The sequence below is a fragment of the Eurypyga helias genome, unplaced genomic scaffold, assembly GCF_000690775.1.
Source record: "Eurypyga helias isolate BGI_N326 unplaced genomic scaffold, ASM69077v1 scaffold34887, whole genome shotgun sequence".
NCBI lineage: Eukaryota > Metazoa > Chordata > Aves > Eurypygiformes > Eurypygidae > Eurypyga > Eurypyga helias.
The window spans coordinates 1-6004 of NW_010263047.1; positions in this window are offsets into that span (position 1 = coordinate 1).

Consider the following 6004-nt stretch of genomic DNA (forward strand, 5'->3'; position numbering starts at 1 on the left):
ACCCAAACCATGCTGGGATTCTAAGGATGAGGCAAAGGATTTGCAAACTGCACGCTCCAAGCTGACAGCAGAGTCACCTGACTCCTGCCTTTTCCTCTTCCACCTGTGCCAAGCACCTGAATTCTCTTATAACTGGTGTGCCCTGGGGAAGGTCTTCGAAGATGGGGAGATCCTGCTCCATGTGCAGTCAGCACTTCACCTCCCAGCAATGTCCAGCGCTCAAAGGGCCCCAGCACAAGGCTGTAAAGACTGGGGAGCCCCAGAGCCTTGCACCGCAGTTCAAAGTGAACGCAATCAATGTTTCCCTTCATTTTAAAACGTTTCTGTGTTTGCTGGATGGCTGCAGACAAGAAGCCAAGATGACCAAGCTTTGTCCTACCACCATGGGGGCTCAAGCTGCCGTAGCTGCAGGCAGGCAGCTTCCCCACCACTGCAGGTCATACAAATCCTGCTGTTCTACTTGTGCATCCACTAGTCAAGACCACCCATCTACCGAACAGCATCTACTGAATATCCCCGTGCAACACAAGAGCCAAGAAATACCTAGGAAAAGTTGTATTTAAAACAAAATTCTTTAATAATTTGAACTATAAAGACACGAATTAGTGCTTGACTGCAGCATGAATAACAAATGAAATACATTAAATATTTCAGAGCTACTATGCTTTGCAAAACAAGATACACTGATACACAGAAGCTTAATGTTAGTTACCAGCTGGTTTGGTACGAAGAATCAGTTCAGTATATCAAAACCATCAATAAACATCGCTCAATGCAGCCTGTGTTTTACAAGTCAACTGTTACTCATCTGTCACAGTGTCATCTATCTGCAATAACATACTGAATTTCAGGAAAAAAACCCACGTTAGAACGAATAGTGTCAATGTAAAGTTTGGCCACATAACACGCCGGGTATTTCACGTCCATTGCAGGTGGACAGATGTGTTTTGCTAAAAGAGTAAACATCATCAGTGCCTCAAGCTGAGTTCAATAGTCAACACCCAAGAGTCAACATCACTTTGGAAAAATCAAGAGAAAAATCAGTTTCTGTTCAGTCGGAGGAGTAACTACTGCCTATGCTCCTTGAACCGCTTGCTCCTAAGACCCAGAGAACAAGAGTACACACAATCAAAATACTTCTGCAGCGACTGGCTACCAGGCTGGATGAGGCTTGGAGCAACCTGGTCTAGTGGAAGGTGTCCCTGCCTGTGGCAGGGGGTGGGACTGGATGGGCTTTAAGGTTCTTTCCAACCCAAACCATTCCATGATTCTATGACTGACCAAGGCTTTAATTTAGAAAACATTCTGGTACATGATTTGCCATGAGTATGTGTGAAAGCCCATTCTATTCAACATGGGCTTTGGAGAAACATATATGTGTTCCAGAGCTTTGAGGAAAGAAGGATGAATCTGCAACTGTGCTTACAGCTATTCCTGTGGACAAATAATCAATAGACCCTTTATCTTTGCATTTTTAAAATCTCAACAATCTGCTGTAAACATCAGGCAGATTCATCTTGGGTGAAATATGTGCAAAGAAAATTCGCAGGCACTGGTTTAGGGTCTTGTATTACTTGGATTCTGAACTTGGTTCTTCTTAAATGGGTATGTGAAGCCCCATATCGCCAGTCCTGTTTGCAGCATCTGGCTGGAAGCTCCCATAATGGGGCTCTGCATAAAGTGCTTGCCGTGCCATCACGCTGCCCGACACTGAACTACACACACTAAAATAAACACCAGCTGTGGGGCTAAATCCCTCCACCAGCTTTCAAAATCCGAAGAGATGCAGCATCAGGGACGTGGGGTAGTCAGGCACAAGTTTGAGCCAAGCAGAGGCAGTCACGTACTGGATAACTACATATCTGGAAAGCGACTAGAGAGTGCTGTGACTCCGGCAGCAGGAGAATTTTTAATAAAAACCAAACTGACCTCTCACCTACAAGGACCTTTTCTTATGGACCTCAGGAGAAAACACAGCCTCAGCTCTCAGAAAGGACTTGCAACACAGAGATCAGGCACTTGGCAGCCACAGACAATTGTGAGCGAGAAACTGAACAAAAGAACCCCAAACCCATCTTAACAGTTATACAGTACATTCTCTACAGTTACACTACAGACCCTCAAACAAAGCTGGCAGAGGACGTTCCAGATGGATAAGAAATGTATTCATTCGTGTAGGAAACAATCCGTGTCACGTTCCATCCTCATAAAAAAACAGCTGAATAATCTACAACGAACTGAATGTAACACCACCTCTGTGGTAAAGAGTGAAGAGTCAGCATGGAAAGCTAAATGTATAAAGAGCAAAACATTCAAGCTTGTTACATAAGTAAAGTGCAGTTATCAGGAGGGTGGTTGACGTAATACTACGGGATTCTGCGCTTAATCTTTTATTATTCTCTTTCCATGTAAAATTTCTTAATCTCCTTCTGGCTTTTGCTTCTCATGGGTAATAAACACTCCAGAATTTATCCCTCTTCATAGTAAAGTCTCGCAGTTACACAGTACTTTTAAAGCCTCCTACCGCCTACTTACAAAGTGCAGATGGGATTTCCTTTAAAGTAAAGCCATTGTTTTACCTGAATAAGTTAAACATCATGGGGCACAGGTCCTGTCAAAATGAAGGTATATTCCTAGATCCTGGAGTCTACTGAAGAAAACAGCAGCGCTGCTTCGTTAGAGCTCGTCTTCCACTGAGAAGTGTTATTGAGTTTTCACCACCTGCTATCAAATGCCAAAAATATATCCACAGAAACAGCTTTAAAATAAATGGTTATTACCAAGATTCTTGAATGCAGACCAAACAAGGTGGTAGTGACTGTGAGAAACACTCCTGATACTGGGAGGATTTTCCATTGCAAGCGTTCCACCTGGATGACGTAGCTGAGAAACTCATTCAGCTGTTCAAAACCAGGTGTTGAATGCAAATGCACCACAGCCAAAAGACTCAACTGCATTTCAAATCATACAATCTCCCTTCAGCCAAACAAAAACAGCACAGTATTAGATTAAAAGAGAAATAAAACTAATTATAAACCAGAACTTTCCATCCCATCTCTTCCAAAATCACCTAAAAACGAGTTGTACTGTTCGTATCTTAGATCTGAATGGAACTTAACTGCCAAAAAGGTTTCACTTCACCTGTCTGAATTCAAGTCCTCCTGCTCGTATCTCTAAACCAGCCAGACTTCTCCAGGCGGATGAAGAGCAGACTGAGCACAACCTAGAAGTGACAGACGCCGAAGAAGTCAGGATGTTTACGGAGAGTGAACAGTCAGCCAGGGATCAATACAATACTGCTGCCAACCTCAGGGGCTGCATGGTCTAAATCAGGCTGCTCCAACGTCTGCATGTTCAGGCAGACATAATTAAGGGCACAGGTATTGTACAAGACATGACAGAGGTAGATCGGCAAGGGACAGACTGCACATTCCGATCCTGACTCCGGGGTAGTCTTCTAAAAGCTCGCGGGTAGCACATCCTGCTCGCGCTGAAAGACAACGCGTTACAGAAGTCCGGAGATGACTAATACTGCTAGAGAAACAAATGCGGATGAGATGTGTCCTCTCGTGTCTTCTCTTCGGTTCTGGATAATGCACGCCTTGAGCTGTATCCAGAAAATCCGGATTCCCAGCACAAGGTATTGATCTGTACTAGGAGAGGAGTTTTGAGGCTTTTCTTTTATTTCCAAGGAAGAATTTTTCAGCTCATGGTCTGCAGAACTACTCGGTGCTGATCTCTACCAAGCTGACGGTCCTTAGGTGGCAGATTTCCTGGTTCTTCAGGGATGTTAAAGAATAAAAGTTCATTGTTAACAGGTCTGTCCAATATATCCTGTAGGATTCATGTTGAACGACACTTGCTACTTCCCTAATTCCCTTTAAAGTAGCTGCTGTCTGAATCCTGCTCAAAAAATAGGATCGATGATGACCCACCTTATAAGATGTAGTGCAAGAAAAGTTTGGGATATGCTGTTTGACAGATTGTAGAAAAAGAAAATCAGCACGTCATACAAGTGATACAAATAAAAAGCAATTTAACAGACATTTAACACATTACAGGAGTATGTTTTTCCAGGCACTAGAAAGGCAGTCTGAATTTCAGTGACACACGGTTAAAACTGGCTTGCCGTTTTCAATATCCCACACCAGATCAGTAAGGCAGTGAAACCAAAGCACCCATAATTTTCCATTATTTATGCTTCGAAGGATACACACGTAAGTCACATTCTTCAGGGTCTAACAAACCTGAAAGAAAGGCTGCTGGAAGGGTGGTGGAGGTGTGCAGGGTTTTGGTCATTTGGAATGGAGGAAGAAGCCGATTTGTGTAATCTTTTTTTAAAGATAAAGTGACAAATAATATGTGAATGAAAAGCTAACAACAGCATAAAATTAAAACAAGAGCTTTTCCAACCTTTTTTTAAAATCCTGACAGTTTAATTCAACAAGATTCAAAAAGAAACACGCTTCCTACTTGCAAATGTGTAGGAGAATCAACAAATTTCTTTAGAATTTACCCTTGAAGAGATGCCTTATCAGTAAGAAAGTGTCTTTCCAGCACACTCTGGTTCCTGCAATTACAGGGAAACCAAACAGAGCCCCCAGATCCTCCAGTCACAAACAATAAGGCCACTCAAATAAAGGTTTTGTTCATATACCACACCCAGCAGATGTCACAAGTGACTGTTGCTAGGTCTCACTGCTGCTCTTACAGGGAGATGCTTTCCATAACTTACGAAAACATGTAAATGTACTAGTAAGAAAATGGGATAGAGTGTAGGGAAGGGAAAGCCTGGAGGTGAACAGGCAGGCACTTATTTTTAAGCTACATTTTAAAACCAGTTCTCAAATCTCTCTACAAAAGATACGCCTTCTGTGGAATTCAAGACACTTGATCCAAGATGGCATTTTCCTACCTCTACGCTAGTTATTCCAATGTCTTTCAGTCTGAAGATCACTTAAATTTCCCAACACAGATGCTGACCTTGTCTATTGGAGGTGAACAGGCAGGCACTTATTTTTAAGCTACATTTTAAAACCAGTTCTCAAATCTCTCTACAAAAGATACGCCTTCTGTGGAATTCAAGACACTTGATCCAAGATGGCATTTTCCTACCTCTACGCTAGTTATTCCAATGTCTTTCAGTCTGAAGATCACTTAAATTTCCCAACACAGATGCTGACCTTGTCTATGGAACTGGAGCCTACTGACAACAAGTCTGTCTTAAACTTCTCATTCAAGAATCTTCAGTGGTTTGCTGCTTACAGGTTGCTGTCAGCATGTGCTTAAACCTCACTGAAGTCACTCAAGGTTAAGTATCTTTTCCTAACCTGGAGTTTGGGTCAATTTGATCCCAAGAGTCCAGGGGCAGTCACAGAACATGCCACAAGATGATTTGGAGATTCACATCAGTAGAAGTGCTACTGATGGACATGGAGGATGCAGCCAAGCTGCAAACAGGGAAAAAGATATTAAAGGGAGGAGACTTCCTAGTTAGCGTTGATTGTACAAGACAGATTTCAGTCCGACTTTTTCAGCAGTCGGAGCAAGGAAGCTTACACTAGCCAGGACTTTGTAATCTGGGAGACAGCTTTATACCTGCAGTACCGTGCCTGGGTGCTGCGGGCACGTTTTAAATCAATACAGCACAGGATTACCAATCAGTCTGAGCACTTCCCTTTTTTCCTTCGTGGCAAGAAGGATAAATCCCTCAGAGCATCAAAAGCAGACAAAAATTGCATAGCATGGCAGCTAGGAGACCCAGAGACAGACTGTTAGTTGCCCCAAGATCAAAACCACAGCCTCCAACATGAGGTATATCTTGAAAAAAATCATGTTATTCGATGTTTTCTTTACACTTACTTATTAACTTTCATTAGCTGGGTAGATAAAAATTGCAGAAACCAGAGGGTTTGTTCCCTCCCTAAAATTTGGTTTAGAAAGGTCGTCAACTTTCCAGAATAACCGTGTGATGAACAGATCAAGAGAAAGCAATCAAGTGCTG